We start from the raw sequence: 25,358 nt of genomic DNA on the forward strand, positions 1-25,358 counted from the left end.
ATTTATGCTTGAAGGATGGCTGTTCACATAGGTTCATTTGACTTGGTGCAACTCGATGTCAAATTGTGGCAAGAGTAAAGGATATCAGAAACCCTGAATTTTATCGGATGGTTTATGTAAGCTCTTTACAAGGTCACCTTAAGTTTCACTACAGAACTACCAAGATTTCCTATTTTGTCAGAATACCATTACCACTTCTTGCAGCATCTATAACATTTTTTCAAAAACAATTTTCTTGGAAGTATTTATGCCACAGACCTCCATATTTAATAAAGATGTCTCACTAAACTTCAAGGCATTTCTGAGCTCTTCATTTTTGTTGGCTTATTCTACAGTTAATTGGTAATCAATCTCTGTCAAGATAAGCAATTTGATCTACCTTAATGGAGTAGCAAGTTCAGTGGGGAAGTGATAAAAGTCATTTTATTTTAATATGACCTACACTGCAGGTATCGCATGGGTTAGCACAGACATTCTGTTTGCTTTTATGTTATAGAGAAAGAAATGTCCAGATTTATCATAGATGTACTGATACTACATTTATATATAAAATATACATTAGTATGGTATGTGATTACATATTAATTAGAAATCTTTGGTCAAGCATTTATTGGTGCCTAGAACCATGCTATAATGTAGAAGTGTTTGGAATTTTAACAAATGAAAGAAGCTATGTTTCCTTGTCAATCAATTCAGAAGTCTCCATAGAAAAACAAATGGGACAATGCTTCAGGATTGGTGACACAATAAGAACAACTTGAGAGTTTGAATGTATTGTTTAATTAGCTGCTGTAGCATTGTGTATAACCTCTGATATGTAATTAAACATGTTTCCTTCCTCCATATTGCAACTGAATTGATTTCATTACTGGAATCAGTTTCTTCATCTAGCACGAGAGGAAACTGTTTAGGTGACAGTCAAGAGAATATAAATATAGCCCAGATGTTGACTTGAAAGGTTAAGAAAAGAATGATAATTAAGAAACATTTGCCTCTGATGTAGGGTTGTTCCAAAATCAGAGGAGTGAGAGGCAAAAGTCATGAAGAAATGTATTAGTATGAAATATCCAGTTCTAGAGCAATTTCTATATAACACAGTGTTAGTTGAATTACCAAGGATGAAAATGTATAGATTCAATAACTAACCTATGGATGTCATTATATATGTAATGTAAAGAATCCTGTTTGTTGTATGTGTATACATCTGTATGCGTATGTGTGTACTTCATAGCCAGGAATAACTATGTATCTAGTGATTTATGCAGTGTCAAAGTTTATAGTTGTATTTTTGTTCTCATATTATGCTCTTAGTAATCACTGTGATGCCTTTAATGTTGAGCCCATGATCAGGATTACAGCCTATACTTAAATTGATTTATTTCTTTAGATAATGTAAAGGTAGTTAAATTGTTAAAAATAAACAACTCTCAGAAAGATATAGAATCCCAGGAAACATCTTATAATTTTGTTATATTAGGGTGTGTGTGTGTGTGTGTGTGTGTGTGTGTGTGAGAGAGAGAGAGAGAGAGAGAGTTTGTGTGCTGTGTGCATGTATTTGTATTCATATTATTTGAGGTTAATAGCAGGTAACAATCCCATGTGTTTGTACATGTGTAATTTTAGAATATTTAGAAACAGATCAAGCAATAAAATTAAATTATCTTGTCAGAACAACCAATATACAAGGCTGAAGACTTTGCATTTTGGATTAGTTTTATTGAAACAATAGCTAGGGTCCTGTGACTTTGTACATGCTCAGCTTCATAAATTACTTTGCAAATCAGTGGCATAAATTGTTAATTTTACAGTTTTTCCAGTCAGTCCATGAATCTTAATCTGTGCTTTTGTTACATATAAATCATCAATAAATTGTAAAATTGTTGAATTCTGGTATAAGGGGATTCTGGTAAGTGCCTAAGATGCAGGTAATTACCTGTTGTCTAAATGTAAACTGAGTGAGTTAAACAACTTTATGTTGTTTGCTTGAAATACTCTACATAACAACAAAACATGTTTTCCTTCCTCAAACTCACCCCAGAAAAACAATTAATTTATTTTCTGGACATTTTAAATCCTGTATCTTAAAATTATTTTATATTCAATAATATATGAAAGTACATAACATTTTATTTGAGGTTTTTCCTAGTATTTGATTTTTTCTATTTTAATTAATAGTTTCAGCATCATTGATAACTATATTATCTTCCTGAATTTGTTCATTTGCAAACATAAACTTAGTCTTGATTTATTCTTTTCTATGTATTTGTTGTTGTTGTTGTTGTTGTTGACAAAACTTACCAATATTGTTTGGAACATTATTTTCACTTTTCCTTTTGCTCTCATTATCAAAATAACTGATTGAATTCTAACTAACTACAGCAGTTGTATGTATTTTTTCCCCATCCTTTCAGAATAATTAACCCAGAAGCCTTTATAACTTTCATCCCTATGTTAGTCGGTGTTCTCTAGAGAAAAAAACAGATTTGTTGAGAGGAATTGGCTCACACAATTATGGGGACTGAAAATTCCCACTATCTGCTGTCTGTAAGGTAGAGACTCAAGAAAGCTGGTGGTGTAATTCAGTTCAAGTGTGAACATGTGAGAACCAGGAGACCAATGATTTAAATCCCAATCTGAGGGTCAGAGAAGATAGAATAACGTGTTTCAGCTCTATCAGTGAGGCAGGAAAAAAGGGATGAATTCCTCCTTTTGCCTTTTGTTCTATCTGGGCCCTCAGTGGATCAAATGATGCCCACCTACACTGGGGTGTGCAATTTACTTTACTGAGTCCACTCATGAGAATTATCCTCAAAGACAACATCCAGAAACAATGATTAATCTATGTATCCATGGCCCGCTCAAGTTGATGCATAAAATTAATGATCACAACCTTATATCTTCTCTCTAAATATTTACCCAGGCTTCTCCTTGTGCACGAATTCCAATTTTCCTCTTACGCTTCTTTTTTTTTTTAACATCTTTATTGGAGTATAATTGCTTTACAATGTTGTGTTAATTTCTGGTGGATAACAAAGTGAATCAGCTATATGTATACATTTATCTACATAAACCCTCTCTCTTGAGTCTCCCTTTTACCTAGCAATCTCACTACTGGGCATATACCCTGAGAAAACCATAATTCAAAAAGGGACATGTACCACGATGTTCATTGTAGCACTATTTACAATAGCCAGGACATGGAAGCAACCTAAATGTACATCGACAGATGAATGGATAAAGAAGATGTGGCACATATATACAATGGAATATTTACAGTGGAATATTACTCAACCATAAAAAGAAACGAAATTGAGTTATCTGTTGTGAGGTGGATGGACCTAGAGTCTGTCATACAGAGTGAAGTAAGTCAGAAAGAGAAAAACTAGTACCGTATGCTAAAACATATATATGGAATCTAAAAAAAAACATATGGTTCTGATGGACCTAGGGGTAGGACAGGATAAAGACACAGCTATAGAGAATGGACTTGAAGACATGGAGGGGAAAGAGGAAGCTAGGATGAAGTGAGAGAGTAGCATTGACATATATTCACTACCAAATGTAAAATAGATAGCTAGTGGGAAGCAACTGCATAGCACAGTGAGATCAACTTCGTGATTTAAGCTTCTTGTTGAATAGCCTTCTTCATAATCCATATATTGTATATGATTTTTTTCCATGAAGCATTCCATGCCTTGAATGAAGGTTGATGACTCTTATTCTCTCCCCAAATATATATGGAGTACAATCTTTTTATTTAGATTATTATAGTTAGAATTTGGATTTTCTAGACTAATATATCTGAAGCTATTTTCTCACCTCTCAAATACTATACTAACAAGGCTTTTATTCTCTTATTCAACAATCTATATCAGATTATTCCTGTGTGGCACACGCTGCCACACTGTTTGAGATACAGTGGTTCAAACACATTCAGGTCTTCAGATGCAAGAATTGTTCAATATCCACAAATTAATTAATGTGATATACCACATTAACAAATTGAAGGATAAAAATCATATGATCATCTCAATAGATGCAGAAAAATCTTTTGACAAAATTCAACATCAATTCATGATAAAAACTCTCCACAAAGTGGTTATCAAGGGAACATACCTCAACATAATAAAGACCATATAAGACAAGCCCAGAGCTAACAACATACTCAAAGATGAAAATCCTAAAGCATTTCTTCTAAGATTAGGAACAAGAAGGTTGCCTAGTCTCATCACTCTTATTCAACATTGTATTGGAATTCCTAGTCACATAAATCAGAAAAGAAAGTGAAATAAAATAAATCCACATTGGAAAGGAAGAAGTAAAACTGTCACTGTTTGCAGATGACATGATACTATATGTAGAAAATCCTAAGAACACCACTAAAAAACTACTAGAATTTTTCAATGAATTCAGTAAAGCTGCAGGATACAAAATTAATATACAGAAATCTGCTGTGTTTCTATACACTAACAATAAACTATCAGAAAAAGAAATTAAGAAAGCATTCTCATTCACAATCTCATTAAAAACAATAAAGTATGTGGGAATAACTCTAACTAAGGAGGTAAAAGACCTACATTCAGAAAACTATGACACTGATGAAAGAAATTGAAGATAACACAAACAGAGAGAAAGATATACGGTGCTCAAGGATTGAAAGAATTAATATTGTTAAAATGACCATACTACCCAAGGCAATCTACAGATTCAATGTAATCCCTATCAGAATACCAATGGCATTTTTCACAGAACTAGAACAAATAATTCTAAAATTTGTATGAAAATATAAAAGACCCCAAAAGGCCAAAACAATTTTGAGAAAGAAGCAAAAGACTGAAGGTATCATCATGTTCCCTGATTTCAAACTCCAGTACAAAGCTAAAGTAATCAAAACAGTATGGTTCTGGCAGAAACACAGACACAGATATTAATGGAACAAAATAGAGAGCCCAGAAATAAACCTAAATTTATACAGGCAATTAATCTCTGACAAAAGAGGCAAGAATATACAATTGGGAAAAGACAACCTCTTCAATAAATGGTGTTGAGAAAACTGGAGAGCTACATGCAAAATAATAGATTGGATGACTTTCTATCTCATATATAAAAATAAACTCAAAATAGATTAAAGACTTAGATGTAAGTTTTGAAACCATGAAACTACTAGAAAAAAACATTTGCCGTATGCTCTTTGACATTGATTTTAGCAATTTTTTGGTATGTCTCCTCATGAAAGGGAAACAAAAACAAAAATGAACAAATGAATTGCATCAAATTAAAAAGGTCTGCACAGTGAAGGAAACTATCAACAAAACAAAAAGACACCTGCTGAATGGGAGAAGATATTTGCAAATGATATATTCGATAAGGGGGTAATATCCAAAATATACAAAAAAAAGGCATACAGTTCAACAAAAAAGAAACAAATGACTTGATTAAAGAATGTGCAGTGTATATGAATAGACATTTATCTAAAGAAGAGATACAGATGGCAAATAAACACAGGAAAAGATGCTCAACATCACTAATCATCAGAGAAATGCAAATCACAACCACAATGAGATATCACTTCACACCTGTCAAAATGGCTATTATCAAAAAGATCACAAATAACAAATGTTGGTGAGGATGTGGAGAAAAGAGAATTCTTGTACATTGTTGGTGGGCATGTAAATTGATGCAGCCACTGTGGAAAATAGTATGGAGGTTCCTCAAAAAACTAAAAATAGATCAAGTGAGCAATTCCAGTCCCGGGTATATATCCAAAGAAAACAAAAACACTAATTCAAAAAGATACATATACCTCATTGTTCACTGCAGCATTATTTATAATAGTTAAGATATGGAAGCAATCTAAGCACCCATTAATAGGTGAATGGATAAAGAAGATGTAGCATATTCACCTGTAGTCTATTCAAACACTGTGTGTATGTATATATACACATACACACACAATGGAGCATTACTCAACCATAAAAATAATGAAATCTTACCATTTGTGACAACATGGATGGATCAAGGAGGTATTTTACTAAGTGAAATAAGTCAGAAAAGCAAATAATGTGTAATTACCCTTATATGTGGATTCAAAAATAACCAAAACAAATGAACAAATACAACCAAGCAGAAACAGAATCATAGATACAGAGAAAGACAGTTAATTGCCAGAGGGGAAGGGGGTAAAGGGAGGCAAGAAATAGTTGAAGGAGATTAAGAGGTACAAACTTTCAGTTACAAAATAAATGAGTCATAGGTATGAAATACACAGTGCGGGGAATATAGTCAATGATTATGTAATGTCTTTGTATGGTGACAGATGACCAAGAAAAAACATTCAGTTTCCTTACAGTCTTGGAGTTTTCATTCTCATGAGGGAAGTTATTTTTTGAGATAATAGTTATTAGACAATAAGTAAAATATAATTTCAAAAAATAATTTGAGACTGTGATAAATGCTGTATAGGAAGTACACAAGGTATTGTGTAAATGAAAAGATCCTTCAGGCTGTGTGTCTAGGTAGGGAAGTTTCTGTGAGGAACTGAATGAGCTGATATCTGCAAAAAGGAGGAATCAGTCACTCAGAGGCCCTTAGAGAATAATTCTAGGAAGGAACATGGTAGGGGTCAAGGCCCTGAGGTGGAAATGATTTTGAGACTTAGCTGACCTGCATGTTATGAGATAGTAGTAAAAGTGGGAAAAGAAGTGACACATAGAAACAGAAATAGACAGAGTCTAGGTGTGTAGGACCTTCTAGGCCACGGAAGAGAGTTTAAATTTTATTCTAGTGCAACCATAGCTTAATGTACATTTCTAAATGACCATGTTGTCTGTTTCCTCTATAGAAGGAATTCTACATGGTGAGGAGTCAGGAACAGCAAGTGGGCATATACTTCATTAGTCTAAGCAAAAATAAAAGCTCACACCACGAGAACAGTGTTACCTCATTTTTTCTAGATAAAAGGAGAGAGAAAATGTAAGAAAAAGGAGGGAGGTCAGAAGAAAGTTTCTTTCTAAAATAGAATAAGTATTCATACTTTATAATCATTTTATAATATCTTTTACAAAAGATAAATATAAATTTTAAAAGAAGAAATAGCATCAGTCTTGCTAATAGTCGTCAACCACTGTTTTTAAGCATTTACTAGCCAACAGGTTTTATTCCGAAGCAAGAATAAAGCAGCCTTTGGCTAAGAAAGTACTCGCTAGATTTTCTAGAACAACATCTGGTTGGCAAATGCTATCTCACCATCAAAATCTAGTATGGCAGTGTTCATATTTATCCTTTGATGTTGTGATATAATTTCTTTTGTAAAACCAAGGTTCTGTATTTGGGGTCAAAAATGATTAATATTGTCCTCCTTGGGTAATTGTGGTTGCCAAGAAGTCGAGAGGTAAATATGTGGTCTCAGTGGTAGATGTGCAGAGGACTTCACATCCCGCCTGTTCAGTGGTCTATGTAACCCTCAAAACAGCTGAGTAATTTACCTGCCCTCTACCCAAGGAATAATTTTTACAGTTTAAAAATATTTTGCAAGACAGATTCAATATATCTATGATTTCTTAACTACCTTCTGTGTGCCAGGCGATATGCTAAGAATTTCTATAATGTTATCTCACTTAATTTTCAAAATAGTCCTGTGATATGGATATTACTAGCACAATTTAAAATATTAAAGGAAGAAAGAAATTAAAATTTTGCCCAAGGTGACAGTTTGTAAATATCACAACTAGGACTAAAATCCAGATCATGTTGGTAAGCAGAGATCTCCTGACTCCAAAGACCATCCTCTTAAGTAATATATCAATATTATCTTTTTTATGATAGTTAAAACACTCTATTTCAAACAATTGTAATATGTAATTTTGTGTATATATATATGTACGTGTATCATATTATTTATTTATATAGAAATATATAATATATTTACATAGAAATATATGTATATATAAATAAATGAATATATTTAAAATTCACTTGTAACTTTAAACATTAAAGCTATTTGCTACTTACAAATTCTTAATTTTATTTACTTCAGATAGACCTCTAGAATAGTTGTTAAATTAAATTTAGGTAAGCTTAATATGTTAAATTAATTTTAGATAAAATTCAGTGCAGATAGTATTTATAATAGTTATTCAGGCTTTGCCATTGGATCATTTGCATCTTCAGTAACCCTTTGGGTATGTCTTACCCTGTTTTGGAAATTCTGCCCTAGGGAAGAAGTATGTGCATTCTTTTTATCATCTGTCCTACAGAATTTAGCCTTCAATTCATTCACTTAATTGACTTACTAATACAAAATTAGAAAGCTGTATGACTCAGAACACTGAAATCAACTCACAATGGAACCTCTATGTTACCTAGGTGTAGGAAAAACAAAAACAAAAACACTAAATCCTGCATCGTACATTTTGAGTGGTTATCAGATGGACAGCAATTTTGTGAACTTAGAGTGGTTCCTTCAGTATGGCATTCTCTAATTGTGACCTCTGCACTCTGCAAATGCTTCCTGGACTATCTATGAACATATCACAAAGCCCCTTCCCCTCCCTTTTTTTTGTCTTCAACCTTACACAAGTCAGCATCCTTTTTCTGTGTGTATTTACTTTCATAGAATGTTAAAGTGAATGAACCCTTTCAGCCACACTACCTCCCATGAGCCAAACAGCTTTCTTACAGTTTCCATCCAATGGGTAATGTTGATAAAGTATATATCAGGTAATAAAGGGGACTTTCTCTAGGCATCTCTGTGGGTAATATTTCTTTTAAAAAATCATTCACATCTTGCACTTCTAAGTAGTGAGGCAAAGATTCTCTGCAAGACAGGTGAGCAAGTTAATGAGGATAAACGCGATAGCTGAAGAGGAAGATGGACAATCTGACACCTGCCGGGTTTGTCTTGCTGTAATCTCAAGTTGGCACCCGCCCATGGGGAAATTACAAGGGAACAGCAATAAAGCACTACTTGCTGACAAAGCAGACTGCTTTGTGAAGGCATTCCAACCTATTGACAAATACATGGCAAACTGTTTAATTTATCACAGTAAATCGTAATTCCTTTTTTTATTCGAGGGTCAGCCTGACTACTTGTCTAGATGTGAAGATGCATAAACAGATCAAAGTTAGGAAATGGTATAAAGGCAAGCAGGTAGAGTTAACAGTTGAGAGTTACATAGTTTATATAAATGTATATATATGATTTACATATTATTTATAGAAAATATTTTACTTTATTCATTATATTATTTTTATTTTTCACAATTAAAATTTCATAATTATACCACTTCACCTGCAGGAAGAAAGGAAAGCAATGAGAATTTAAGAGGGACACTGATTTTTGAACATATAAAGAATTTTCTTTGCCTATTCCTATTTTCCTTAGGTTGAAGCCAACTTTTAAGCTCATTCCTATCTCAAGAAAAGTGTTTAAAATAAGTTTATGCTGCCACTCTTCCTCTTGTGTTCCCACAGTGTCATAATTCTAAGGTCTTTAGCTGATGTTGAATATAAGGAAAGACAGGGAAGTAGTTTGCTATCAATTGCAATTGAAACGTAATACCTCTTTATCTTACTCTCATATATTCTTATTTATGAATATAATATCTGGATCTAAGAGAATTCAGCTATCGTATTTTCTGAGAAGTGGGACATCTTCTGATGTTTTCAGAGCCTTTTCCTCTTTCTGCCGAGCTTCACTTTGGGTTCTATGAGGTCAAAAAAAGTATGTAATTTCTCTTAATAATAGTAGTCCTAGTTGCTTCTCAAGTTTCAAATAACTAGTTTAATAGAGGTATCCTTTCTAACTTGCAGTTATAGAAAAATATTTACTTTCTATGTGCTTAATTTTACAAATTAATAAAAACTTCAGTTCTGTCAACTATTTTACATACTTACCTATTTTCCAGGAACCACATGATATCCTGGGAATAGTAAGATGAATAAGAAATCTCCTACTGATGAAGAGCTTAAAATCCAGTAAGGAAGTTGGACTTGAAAACATGGATCCAAAAATATATTTATAATCTAAACAATATCAGGGAAATTTGTAGAGAAAAGGTGATTTTTGATCTTAGTTTTGAAGATGAGTAACTGTCCACTGGGCAATTTGGAGATATTTAGAGTGTTTGTGTGTTGAGGCTGGGTGTGAGGCAAGAGTCAGGCACAAGTGCCTGAAACAGTCTGTCCCAATGGGAAATCTGTAAGGGATCTGGCATGGACAAAGAAAGGAATGTGAAGAAAGAGGAATCTGAGGTTGTAAGGTAGGGTCTAGATCAACGAGAGCCTCATGTGTCATACAAAGAAGTTTTTATTTTATCCTGTGGTAAACAGGGAACAATTAAAGGGTTTTAATCAGGAGCAAATGTGATTAGATTTGAATTTTAGAAAAATCAATCTAGCAGTAAAAGCCAGATGGATTGTGCAAGACTGGAGGCAAAAACTATTTAGGAGCTTATAATTATAAATCAGGCTGTGGCTAAGGTCTGCACCATGGTAATAGCAGTAACAATTAGAGTGGAGAGACCAGATACAAGACAGGTTAAAGAGGTACAGTTGAGAGAAACTGACAACTGATCTGTCTCTGATGCAGTGGCAGGAATGGTAGACACTACTGAGGAGTTAATCATTTGTCTAGTTTATGGGCTTGAGGACAGGGTTGGACTCATTTTGGAAATTTGGAAACCAAAAATTTAGTATAAAGGCAGGAGTTGGAGACATAAAAGTAGTTAAGATTACTCAGAGATCTTTTTGACTAGAAAGAGAAGTCCAAAATAAAAATACTGGAGAGAAAAACAAATACATAAAGAAAAAGCAGATAAATTGGAGCCAGCAAAGAAAACAGAAAACATGGTTAGTAAAAATTGAAGGGATCTTGGAAAAAGTAGTGTTATTATAGCTAGTGGAGGAAAGGGTTTAAGAAAGTAGCTCAAGTATGAAATTCCTTGTACTGGTAAAGTAAGAGGAGGACCAAAGGGGTCTTTTAGATTTGGTATTGTGAGTGACTGTCACACCTTTATAAAATAGAGTCAATGAAATAAGCGTATGGCCATGGGATGGCAATAGATAGACATAATGGACAGGATTGGTAGTGTGTTTTTTAGTGGAGTGTTTTAGGGGGAATTGAATAATATAATTAAGGAAGTATATAAAAATAGAGGCCGCGTGGTGATTGTGTAAAATAACAGCAACTTAAAAATGTTTACAGAATGAGAAAAGGAGTGAGTTGAGAGGGAGAGATTAAGAAAATACTAATCATTAGAGATTATAAATAGAGTACTTAACAATAAAGCAGTAAATTATGTTGATATTTTGCTAGTCTTTATTTCCGTTTCTTATGAAAAACACCTAGATGAGAAGTAAAAGTTTGATGTTGAGGATCTTTTTGTTTTTCTTAAATAATATAAAGAAAATATTCTGGTAAAAGCACATCAATTGCTTTACAAAATATCTGTACTGTATTTGCACAAATTATAATACAAAAGTCGTGAATGGAACTTCTTTTTGGTAGATTTCTAAAACCCATTTATTTGCACGTAGGATGTCATTGATCTACCAATTTTACGTATACATACACTTCACATTGGATGTGTCATGTCATTTTATATTTTGGTCATTATTGCTTGAAGGGATAGTGTGAAACTAATTAGAGGTCTGAAAAAGCATAAATATTGAATGTCCTGCTATTATAGGATGGTAGAACTGCTGGTCTCCTTACTAGACTATGTGAACATTGAATTGCTATTCTCTAAAAGTAATTCAATCCATGCTCTTTAATTGTATACCCTCAGTGAGCAATAATACTCATTTGCAAAATATTCTGATTGGAGTCTGTGAAAGGAGGGCAAACTGTGCTGTGGAACTTGGAAAGATAATTGACCCACGTGGGGATTAAACCTGTGGCCTTGGTTTCATTAACATTTGCCCCAAACAATCATGCTAAGCAGCCCAAGGCACAAAAGCTAATATAGTATTGGTGGTTAATAAACAATTTCAAATGAGAACATGCAGAAATCACCAGCCTGAAATAAGGCTTTAAAATTAAAAATAATAAAATCCAGAATTTAGCTTTTATTCTACAATCATTGAGTTTTAAGAGGTTTGTTCATAAATCTTACCTGGTGTTATTTCTGGTTGCAAATTAGTACATGTCCATGGCATGTGAATACTCATGATGGGGATAATAATGATAGCAGCTCACTAACTTCACTAACATATGAAAATGGTACAAATTAGAAATGGTATTAAAATTTAGGCAAGATGAAAATTTGAATTTAGTTCCAACATGTAAAGAGCTTGGAAATTGTCGTTTCACTCATACAAGAAAAAAAAATACTGAACATAGTGAAAATCAACAACTTTTCTGGGGCCTACCAGAGAAATGAGGTTGCAGGGCACATCTCCATCTGGAAATTTAAAGAGGAAGGTGAACATAGAGAGTCACAGATGAGTTCTGCTATGTAGAGCAGAAGCTGTTAGTGCCATAAAGTGGTAGGGATACCAAAATGGTAATTTGGCAAATTGATGGAGGCTGAGTTTGAACTTGCATGAGAATCAGAAACTCCTGGGGGAGTGCAGTTATAGAGGAGCCCCACACTTTTGAGGGGTTTACCTCCAGGAACCTCATCAGGTTCTAAGAGTGAAGATTCTAGAAAGATGCCCTCCTGGTTCTGGCAGGGGAAGGAAAAAGTAGACGTTCTGAAATATACCTAGAATGTTTTCTGTAACAAAGGTGTATTCTCCAGAGGGGGAAAAATTAGCAGAGCCTTTTCCCACCTGGGAGAAGGATATTCCTCCTAAACATGTCCCTCCCAGCCTTCCTGTATTTCCTTTGTATTTCTTGCAAAAAAGGCAAGAAAAAACACAGTCTTAAGAGGCAAAGCAGGCAAGAGAACTAGACTCAGATATGACACTGATGTTGAAATTATCTGATAAAGTTTTAAAAATAACTGTGATTAATATTCAAAGGACTCATGCAAAGCATGAACAATATGTGTGAACAGAGTAATGTAAGCAGAAGGATAGAAACTCTACGAAAGACTCAAAAGGATATGCTATAAATAAAAAAACAAGAACCGTACTGATGAATACTTCTGATGGACTCATCAGTAGGCTGGGCATAGTTGATGAAGGAAAAAAATCAGTGAGTTTGAAGATAGGTCAATAAAAATTCACAAACTGAAATGCAAAGAGGAATAAAAAAAAAGGAAATGAACGTTAAGCACTGTGGGGCAATTTCAGAGGTGCAGCATATTTGTATTTGGAATATCAGGAGGAGAAGAAAGAACAGAATAGAATAAATATTTGAAGTAATAATTGTTGAGAACTTTCCAAAATTAATGACAGACTTCAAAACACAGATCCAGCAAACTCAGGGAACACAAACCGGGATAAATTCCAAAAAAAAGAACCACAAACAGACGAAAATCCAACATCACTTGGTATATCATATTCAAACTGCAGAAAACCAAAGATAAAAAAGAAATCTTGAAAGAAGGCAGGGAGAAAGCCAGCATTACCTATAAAGTAACAAGGATAAGAATCAAAGTGGACTTATCAAAAAACCATGCAAACAACAAGAGTGGAGGGAAATATTAATTAAAAGTTTGAAGGGAAAAAATGCTAACCTAGGATTCTATATCAATTAAAATTATACTTCAAAAGTGAAAGAGAAATACCTTCTCTGAGAAACAACTAAGAGAATTCATCATCAGCAAATCTTGTGTCTTAGTTCTTACTGCTATAACAAAATACCATAAACTAGATGGTTAAAATAAAAGGAATTCATTTATTGAAGTTCTGGAGATGATAATTCCAAGATCAAGGTACCAGCAAGGTTGGCATCTAGTGACAGCTGTCTTCTTGGGTGGTAGATGGCTGTCTTCTAGCTGTGTCCTCACATGGCTCAGAGATGGAGAGCCCTGTTTTCTCTTCTTCTTCTTAAAAAGGCAATAATCCCATTACGAGGGCCCCACCCTCTAGACTTCATCTAAACCTAATTATCTCCCAAAGACTCTGCCTCTGAATACCATCATAGTGGGGGGTCAGGATGAACATTTAAATTTTGGGAGGACACAAACATTCAGTTCATAACATATTCCTTGTAAAATATGTTTAAAGTAGTTCTTCAGAGGAGAATCAAAATGATATAGGTCAGAAATTTAGATGTACAAAAAGAAAGGAAAAGTATTCAGTAGGAATAAATAAAATAAAAATAAAAAATATTATTTTTCTTAATTGATTAAAAGGTAACTATTTAATTTAATTAATTAATTTATTTTTTTTTGGTACGTGGGCCTCTCACTGCTGTGGCCTCTCCCGTTGCAGAGCACAGGCTCCGGACACGCAGGCTCAGCGGCCATGGCTCACTGGCCCAGCCACTCCGCGGCATGTGGGATCTTCCCAGACCGGGGCACGAACCCGTGTCCCCTGCAGGCGGACTCTCAACCACTGTGCCACCAGGGAAGCCAAAAGGTAACTATTTAAAGTAATGATAGTGACAGCATATTAGGTGATTATAGCATATGGTTAAGTTAGTGACAGCAAGCCAAAAGGGATAGAAGGAAGGAATTATAAATACTGTTATAGGTAACTTCACTAAATATGAAGTGGTATGGTATTATTTGAAGATAAACTCAGGTTAGTTAAAATGTATATTAGAAGCTCAAAGGCAACCACTACTTTTTGTTAAATAAGAAGTAAAATTGATATGCTAAGGGAAGAGATAAAACGCAACCATATGTAATGCTCAATTGAAAACTGAGAAGGCAGAAAAAATGAAAAAAAAGTGAAATGTATACAAAACAATTACAAATATGATAGACATAAAATTAACTATATAAATAACAATTTTAAATTTGAATGTACCAGTTAAAAGACAGAGAATGTCAGAGTGGATTGCAAAACAAGACTCAATTACATGTTGCCTACAATAATTCCACACTAAATGTAAAGACATGGACAGGTTAAAAATAAAGAGATAGTGAAAGATATACCATGCTACAACTAAACAAAAGAAGGGTGGAATTGCTGTATTAATTTTAGACAAAGCAGACTTCAGAAAAAGGGAAACTATCTGGGGTAAAGTGAGGCATTACATAATGAAAAGGGATCAATTTTCAAAGACATAACAATCCTAAAAGTGTATGTGTCTCCCAACAGGGAATCAAAATAAGTGAGACAAAACACAGAAGTGAAAGTAGAAATAGACTCTACACTATTATAGTCTTAGATTTTGACACTCCTCTGTCAGTAATTGATAGGTCAAGCATGTAGAAAAATCAGCGAGGATATAAATGATCTCAGTAGCACTACCAGTATCCTGGTCTAAGTAACATTTATAGAGTACTCCAACAACATCAGAATATACATTCTTCTCAAGGTCACATGGAAAATTCACCAAGAGAGACCATATTCTAGGCCATAAAACCTACCTTAACAAGTTTAAAAAAAATAAAAATCATATGAAGTATGCTCTCAGATAACAATGGAATTAAGCAAGACTCAGCAGCAAAAAATAGTTGGGAAATCCCCAAGTATTTGAATATCAAATAACACACTTCTAAAAGCACAGGTATCAAAGAGAAAACCTCAAATAATTTTTTAAAATATTCTGAATTGAATAAAAATGAAAATACTACTTACCAAAATTTGTAGGATGAGGAAAAGTGGTGCTTAGTGGGAAATTTATAGCATTAAGTGTAAATATTAGAAAAGAAGAAAGATCTAAACTCAGTTACTTAAACTTTTACCTTAGGAGACCAGAGAGAAGAACAAATGAAGTCTAAAGCAAGAAGCAAATAAATAATAAAAAATAGAGCAGAAATTAAGGATACTGAAAACAGGAAAACAATAGAGAAAACCAACAAAATCAAAAGCTGGTTTTCTGAAAAGATTGATAAAATCGAGAAACTTTTAGCCAGGCCTAGCAAGAAAATATCAAAGAAAAAAATTATAAATATCAGAAATGAAAGAGGAGGTATCATTACTGACCTCAAAGACATTAAAATTATAATAAAAGAATATTATGAATAATTCCATGTCCCCATTTGATAATTTAGATGAAATAATTTTTTTTAATTTTTACTATTATTTTCATTTAAAAAATAAGGTTTATTTGCAGTAACTATCTTTAGCAATTCCATATTTATTTTTACTCTGGGGAATGCACAAGCACAGACAAGGCTAGCTTTAACATTTATTGAAAAGATGTTTTCTTTATACTAATGCAAAAGAATAGGCCTCTTCTTCCCACTCTAAAAGCCTCTTCTTTACTATAAAGAATTCTCACTGCATTTTAACCAAGAATCTGGAGCACCTGGCAGAGAGGAGTTTGAGATGACCAGCTGGAATCAGTAGATTTTCTCTCCTCTCAATTAGGTAACTGAAATAGGAACTCTAGTTCTAAATATTAGAAGCAAATTTTAAATCTTAGAAAAATAAAAAGAGGGAATATAACAAACTGTTGCAAATACATGCCTGAGGTGAGAAACAGCTTGTACTTTCATGTTGTAGCAGCTTCCAGACAAAATCTTCAGTTTTTAATCTTCAGGTTCGTATTTTGCTGGTCTTTTCCTCAGGTCTTTGATTTGGTCATTCTTTGCAAGGCTCTCCACTTTCTTGAAACACACAAACTACCAAAATTAACACAAGGAGAAATGGATGATCTGAATAGAACTACATCCATTAAAAAATTGAATCATAGTTAATAATGTTACCAAAAATATTAAATTCACCAGGTTAAGACGTTTCACTGATGAATTCTACCAATATTTATGAAGAAATGAGACTAATTCTCTACAATCTCTCCTAGAAAATAAAGGCAGAGGAGCACTTTCTTATGCATCCTATAGAGCCTTCCTAATTCCAACACCAGAAAAAAGAAAAACTACAGACCAATATCTCCCATGAATATCAATGCAAAAATCCTCAAAAATGTTAGCAAATCAAATCCAACAATGCATGAAAGTTTTATATACTACAATGAAGTGAGATTCATTCCAGATATACAAGCATGCTTCAACATTTGAAAGTCAATGTAATTCATCATATCAACAGATGAAGGATGAAAACTTGTACATCAGTTAATGGAGAAAAAACATTTGACAAACTCTAACACCCATTATAATAAAAAGTCTCAGATAACTAGGAATACAGGGAATCTTCCCCAATTTGATAAAGAGCACCTACAAGAAACCTACAGCTAACATCATCATACTTGATGAGAAATTGAAAATTTTCTCCCTAACATTGGGAACAAAGCCAGGATGTCCTTTCCCAACATTCCTATTCAATCAACATGTTGGAAGTCCTAGCTAAGCAATAAGTCTAGAAAAAAGAATAAAATGCATATGTATTGGGAAGGAAGAAATGAACCTTTTTTTGCAGATGACATGATAATCGATTCATAAAAATCCCAAGGAATAGCTGAAAACCTCTTAGGACTAGTAAGTGAGTATACTGAGCTTATAGGACAGAACTTAAAAACATGTCAATTGTGTTCCTGTATAGAAACAATGATGAACAGTTAATATTCAAATTTACAATAACACCATAAAACTGAAATGCTTAGGCGTAAGTGTAACATAATATGAACAAGATTTGTGTGAAAAACTTCAAAGCTCTGGTAAAAGAAATTTTAAAATCTCTTAATTGTCATCTGTATATATGTTTTTGTGACATGTTCTTTTAGATCACTTGCCCATTTTTTTATTTGGATCTTTTGGTTTTCTTATTGTTAAGTTTTAAGAAATTTTGCATATAAGTGTATTTTGCTTATAAATCCTTTATCAGATATAGGTTTTGCAAATATTTTCTTTGTATGTGACTTGTCTTTTATTTTACTAACAGTATCTTTCTCAGGGCAGAAGTTGTTAATTTTAATAAAGTCTAATATCAACAGTATTGTACCCAATATCTCATTGCAAAATCCAAGGTCATCCATATATATAAATATCTATCTATCACATCTTCTTTATCCATTCCTCTATCCATGGACATTTAGGTTGCTTCAATGTCTTGGCTGTTGTAAATAGTGCTATGAACACTGGGGTGTATCTATCTTTTCAAATTAGTTTTCTCCAGATATATGTCCAGGAGTGGGATTGCTGGATCATATGGTAACTCTATTTTTAGTATTTTAAGGACTTCCTCACTGTCCTCCATAATGAATGCACCAATTTGCATTCCCATCAACAGTGTAGGAAGGTGCTCCTTTGTCCACACCCTCTCCAGCATTTATTATTTGTAGACTTTTAAAAATGGTCACCCTGACCAGTGTGAGGTGAAGCCTCATTGTGATTTTGACTTGCAGTTTTCTAATAATTAATGATGTGGAGCATTTTTCATTTAGAAAAATGTCTATTTAGGTCTTCTGCCCATATTTTGATTGGGTTGTTTGTTTTTTTGATATTGAGCTGTATGTATATTTTGGAAATTAATCCCTTATTGGTCTCATAGTTTCACATATTTTCTCCCATTCTGTAGGTTGTGTTATCATTCTGTTTATGGTTTCCTTTGCTGTGCAAAAGCTTTTAAGTTTAATTAGGTCCCATTTGTTTCCATTACTCTAGGAAATGGATCCAAAAAAAAAAAAATTGCTGTGATTTATGTCAAAGAGTGTCCTGCCAATGTTTTCCTCTAGGAGTTTTATAGTATCCAGTCTTACATTTAGGTCTTTAATCAATTTTTTTTATATGGTGTTAGAGAATGTTCTAATTTCATTCTTTTACATGTAGCTGTCCAATTTTCCCAGCATCATTTATTGAAGAGACTGTCTTTTCCCCATTGCATATTCTTGCCTCCTTTGTCATAGATTAATTGACCGTAAGTGTGTGGGCTTATCTTGGGGCTTTCTATCCTGTTCCATTGATCTAAGTATCTGTTTTTGTGTCAATATCATACTGCTTTGATGACTGTAGCTTTGTAGTATAGTCTGCAGTCAGGGAGTGTGATATCTCCAACTCCTTTCTTCTTATTCAAGATTGTTTTGGCTATTCAGGGTGTTTTGTGTTTCCATACAAATTTTAAAATGTTTTCTTCTAGTTCTGTGAAAAATGCCATTGATGATATGATAGGGATTGTATTGAATCTGCAGATTGCCTTGGGTAGTATGATCATTTTAACAATATTGATTCTTCCAATCCAAGAACACAATATACCTTTCCATATGTTTGTGTGGTCTTCAATTTCTTCTACAGCATCTTATAATTTTTGCAGTGCAGGTCTTTTGCCTCCTTAGGTAATTTTACTCCTAGGTATTTTATTCTTTTTGATGCAATGGTAAATGAGACTGTTTCCTTAATCTCTCTTTCTGATATTTTATTGTTAGTGTATAAAAATGCAACAGATTTCTGTATATAAATTCTGTATTCTGCAACTTTACCAAAGTCATTGATGAGCTCTAGTTGTTTTCTCATTGCGCCTTTAGTATTTTCTATGTATAGTATCATGCCATCTGCCAACAGTGACAGTTTTACTTCTTCCATTCCAACTTGGATTCCTTTATTTCTTCTGATTGCTGTGGCTAAGACTTCTACAACTATGTTGAATAAAAGGGGAGAGAATGGACATCCTTGTCTTGTTCCTGATCTTAGAGGAAATGCTTTCAGTTTTTAACTGTTGAGTATGAAGTTAGTTGTGGGTTTGTCATATACAGCCTTTATTATGTTGAGGTATGTTTCTGGGTGGTTGGTTGTGAGGCCAGCGGTGCCAGATTGAGTGTCAGCCTGCTGGTGAGCAGAGCCAGTTCCTGACATGGCTGGCTGGGGGGTCCAGTGTATCTCAAATCTGGGGCTACCCTGATGGTGAGTGGAGCTGGATCCTGGGCCCACTTGATAGGGGATCCAAGGTATCTTGAAGCTGATGTCAGTCTTCTGACGGGTGGGGCTAGGTTTCTGGGCATCTTGGGGCTGGTGTTGTCCTGATGGTGGGTGGGGCTGGATCCTGGGTCTGCTCTATGAGGAGTCCAAGGTGTCCCAAAGCTGGTGCCAGCCTACTGGTGGATGTGCTGGGTCTTGATATGGCAGGCTGCGGGGCTGTGATGATCCCAAGGCTGGTGTCCACTTGCTGGTGGGTGAGGCAAGGTCCTTGTGCTAATTGCAGCCCACTGGTGGGTGGATATGGTTCAGGATCTGGGTTTTGCAGAGTTAGTGTTGGCTTGTTTGTGGGTGGGGTCGGGGTCCAGATGTTCTCAGGATCAGGGCTAACTCTCTGGTGGATGGAACCAGACATCAGGGTCTCTTGCTGAGGGTGCTGGGAGCCCTGGATTTGGCATTGACTTTCTGGTGGGAAGAGCCAAGGCCTAAGTATACTGGGACTGGTGCCTGCCCACTGGTGGGTGAAGACAGTCACAAGGCTAGTGTCAGCTACTGGCGGGAGGAGCTGTGTCCCAGAGCTGTGTCCCACTTGGAGAAGTGTGGGGCCCTGAGTTCCAGGGGCTTGTGTGAGTACATTGGTGGGTGGGGCTGGGTCCTGGGCCTTTTGGTGGGTGGAGATGGATCCCAGGGCAGTTGTGTGGTAAGGGGTTCCTAAGTCAGCTGGTGTGCCAGTAGGTGAGGTTGGCTCCTGAGGTGGCTGGCTGAAAGGCCTGGGACTGGTGCCAGCCCACTTTTGGGTGGGTAATCTCTCAATTCTAATAGGCTAGAGGGAGGACTCCAAAATGGCATGTGACAACACCAATGTCCTTGTGATAGTATGTGCTCCCCATAGTGGCTGCCCCCAGCGTGTATGTCCCCAGGGTGGATTCCAGTTGTCTCCTGCCTGTCAGGAGGCTCTCCAAGATCAGCAGGTGGGTCTGACCCTGTCTCATTTCAAATTAATGCTTCTGCCCTGGGTCTTGGAGAATGTGTGATTTCGTGTGCACCTTTTAAGACTGCAGTCTCTATTGCCCACAGTCCTCTGGCTCTCCCAAAATTACCCCACCCCCCCGGCTTCAATGCCAAATATTCTGGGAGCTCCTTTTCCCAGTGCAGGACCTCTGAGCTGAGGAGTCCGATGTGGGGCTTGCACCCCTCACTTCTTGGGGTGAACCTTTGCAACTGTAATTATCCTCCCATTTGTAGGTTTCATACCAAGGAATATTGGTTTTGACTATACCATGTTGTGTCTACCCCTCCTACCCATCTTGTTGTGGTGTCTTCTTTATATTTTTAATTGTAGCAGATCTCTTCTGGTAGTCTTCAGGTCTTTCTCATCAATAGTTGCTTTGTATTCAGTTTTAATTTTGGTGTGACCATAGGAGGAGGTGAGTTCAGGGTCCTCCTACTCTCCCTTGAAAACGTAACATTTAAAAAATATATATTAAATATTAACGTGGGAAATTCTCCTGTGAATGTCAAAAATGAGAAGAGAGCAATATCAACTATTTGTTGGGGTCATATTTCCTGTGTGCCACTAGGATCCATGTAAGAGTGTGAAGGCCATTTTGTAGAGGATGCAGAAGAATTCAGTAGACTCTTCTACTTCTCTGTACAGCACTTTTCTTCTTTCAAAGGCTTCTTAGTTAACTTATACTGTATGAACATCACCATAGTCACAGGTGTTCTTTAGAAAAGGAATATTATGTTAATTTTTCAAATTAGAACATTTAATTTCATAAGTTAAACATGACAACCAATACCATACTACAAGTTATTGATAAAATAAGGGATAGATATCATCTCCCTGGCCTCATTAATTGCACAATATATATTTAGCTATTGCATGTTTGATTCTACCCTTGAATATATGAAATATATAACATATATAAAAACAGCTTTTTAAGTGCTATTGTACAAAACACTGGGCAATGTAGTTGGAAATAAATATAGCCCTTCTTTGAAAAGATTGAATAATGCAAGTCACTAATTATAAAATCAAATGCAAAATATTTCCATGGGAAAAACATAGAAATAATTTTTAGGTAAATGTTTTATGACTACATAGAAAATAAAGCCATGAGCACAAGGAAATATGACCATTCTAAGAACAATTTGTGCTAAATTGAAATTTATTAACTTTTTAGATATGGATGAAGATCAGAATACATTTAAATATCATTGATCAGTTAATGTTATATTTTAAGAAGGACATTAAAATTAGAGTGGATCTAAACAATGCAGAGTATGATGAGAGAGTTTTATGAGAAGCAATTGAAGGGACTGGATTTCTTAGCTAGGATTTAAAGACAAGAGTTAAGGTAGGCATTAGACTTTTATTTGACAGAATTTTTTTTTTTAAAAGGAAAGAAAAAGAAAGTTGTGCTCTACATAGCCTTATTAGCCTGAATAGGGAAATATAAATTTGGTTAAAATAAAAAGTTTTTTTTTTAACTGGACAAAAATTCAAAAGTAAGTACTAGCTTGTCAAGTAATGAGCTCATATTATTGGGAGCACTAAAGCAGAAGTTGTCAAGACATTTTTTCAACATTGTGGCACATAGTTTTTTATCTTTAAAAAATATTAACAAAATAACTTCTAAGTTTCCCTTCAAATCTAATAAATACCCATCTTGGACATATAGACAATGAAGTACATACAAAACATGTGTCCAAACATGTACAATTTGCCAAATAAAAAGTTAAGAATACTGACTGGTGAATTGAGCAAAGTGGGAGGGGCTGGTTGTCAGGGAACAGGGGCTCAGATTTGGTGCAGTTGTGTTGTAAAAGCTGTATTGACAGTGTGCTACGGAGACCCTGGTAACTGGATTTGAAGAGGAACTTATAAGCTTTACCCTGGAAAAGGTACGGAGGCAACTATGGGATTGATTAATAAAGAGATAATTAAACAAATGTAGTAATGAGGAGTAACGAAGGGACAGACATTAAAATATATTCGCTAAATTAATTCCTTTCTTACACACAAAATGGGAGGAAAAGTCAATATAAGTTTCTTGGGGCAATTTGATAGTAGGTAACAAGATCTTTGAAATTGGAACAGAGATTATCTTGAAGGGGATAAAGGTCTGTGTGTCTTTTTCTTATTATTATTTTAAAAATATTTTCCAAATGCCCTACACTCTAGATATATTACTTTTACATGCTAAATAAAAATGCTAAAGTATTTTGGAAAATATAAGAGTGAGTAGATTTAAATTATGGTGTAAATTCTTCTATTGGTGAAAGCCAAACATTTTGTTCATCTCCAAGCCTTATCTATAAGTAGATCATGAAGTAGTGATTGCTTAATAATAACTCCTCTAAAAATAACATTTCTTCTTAATGTGAAAAGACATGTTGAGCTCTTACCAATGCTTAGGGTTCTTCTAGTAGCCTGGGCTCAGAAGGAAATTTTGAAGTAGCAGCTGACCAGTTTATAACAGTGAGTGCACGGGGCCACTGCTGAAGACTATAATCAGTGGTCCACCTTAGTAGCAGGTGGGCCACTATGTTGTAGTAGTGCAGCCTCTGTGTTTGGATGGAAAACAAATACCAAGTGTGGTCAGGTCATCAACTAGCACCCTACCTTGTCAAGGAAAGGTAATGTTTCAGGACATTTCCATTTCCATTTCTTTCTTGGTTCTTTGCTTTTGGGGGTCATCTCTTTTATTCCAGTATTCTTCCTGTTGTCACCTTTCTTGTCTTATTTCTGCTCTTCTTCAAGTATCTCTTTTTCTTCCCCTCCATATCCACATTCTCCCCTCATCTTTTCTAAATGACATTCTGAAAAACATTAGTGCATAGCAAAATAACTTTTGATATGCAGCCTTGGTCCCTAAGTAATAAGTTACACTTTTAATAATTTTAATAAAAGCAGTAGAACATGTTGTGAATCTTGCTGGGGCATCAGATCTTCCACTGATCTCCAGGGTTGTCATAGTTCCCCATATTAGCAAAATGTTGTCCCATTTACCTTCATTGCTCCTTGAACATTTTTCCTAAACTGTGCATTTGTTCCAAGGGCATTCCGAGATAAAGAAGGACCATTCGTTAGTAAGATGAATACTGCTGGTTTTAAAGAGAAAAGAGTTTAAAGTTTCTAGTTCTTTCTCTTTCTCCTCCAATTATCACAACACCCATCACCACTACACTTTACCACCACCAAAGAAAAGTGTTAATTGGATCGATCAAAGGACACTAATTAGATGACTTTTGTTGTGGTGTATCATTAGCTGGAGGAGTAGTCTATATTGGGGTAGAGATGGCTTTTTCTCTCTGGAACTTTTTAATACATGCAGAGTGATAAGGTGGCTTGGGCTCCTGCCTCTCATTTCTCAAAAACTCTCTCTTTTATCTTACTCTAAGTGTCTGTCTCTATGTCCTTTTCACTGTCTCTCTCTTTTTCTCTTCAGTGAGTCTAGAGAAAAGTGACATAGCCCATCCCCTTGTCTGTGTGAGCAGCCAGGATAGATTTCATGCCATGCACATTGACCCACTCTTAAAAATCTTTAAGTTTGAGGGCTAGACACCTTTCCATAAACAGCAGGGAAAGCTCTTTGCTTTGTGAGGACTGATATGATCCAGGGTTGCCCCTGCTTGATGCCTGTAGAAGACAGTCTGAACATGGGTGTAAAAGGTGAAGGGTGAAAGGGCAGGTTGTTCTGCAGCTGCAGTTCTCAACTTAAGGCACCTTGTGTTCAAGTAAAAAGAGATTTCCATTGTTCCCAGTGTAGCTCATTAAGCTTTCACACTTGGGTTTGGATATCCAGCCTAATAATAATGTATCTCTTTTGTGAACTGCAAGAGAGGAAGGTCTAACTGTTGTAAGATAAGATTCAGGTTTTCTTCTGTTTCCTCTTGCCTAAAATCAACCTAATATCATTCTGTTAATGTATATAACAAAGTCTATGTTCACTCTTTTCCTCCTGTGTATCCTCACTAAAATCTCCTGATTGTAACTTCTGTTATATTTGAACCAATTGGAAAAAAAAAATAGAAAGAAAATTTTCTCAAGAAAAAAAGATTTGCATCCTCTAATGTATTATAAATATTACAATAAACCTGAAACTTGAGTTAACCAAAATTGTTACACACTCAGCTTTTTAGGAAAAATAGTCAAATAACCCCAAAAAAGCATAATAAACTAGGTTGATATCAGGGCTTTGGTAAAAATGCAATTTCCAGAGTTTTACTTATATTCACTAGTTTCTGTCTGATCTATGCCCATAAAATTAGGATTGATGTTTAGAATGATGTCCCTGAGGCACTGAGGATTCTGAATCATAAAAGATTCAATTACCTTCAATAAACTGAACTTAACTATCTCAAGGAAGGTGATGAATACAAATTAGAAATATCATCAACAAGCAGCTGAAACACAGGAGTTTTTTTCATTAAGTATCGGGTAACTAACATTTCTGATTTATTAGAAACTCTTCTCTACATACCCTAGAAAACTGAAATTTTCTGTATACACTTCACTGTGGTTCAGCTCAGTGTGGTACA

Source organism: Aethalodelphis obliquidens, unplaced genomic scaffold (genome assembly GCF_003676395.1).
Source record: "Aethalodelphis obliquidens isolate GAN/ISIS:26980383/991018 unplaced genomic scaffold, ASM367639v1 scaffold16, whole genome shotgun sequence".
Taxonomy (NCBI): domain Eukaryota; kingdom Metazoa; phylum Chordata; class Mammalia; order Artiodactyla; family Delphinidae; genus Aethalodelphis; species Aethalodelphis obliquidens.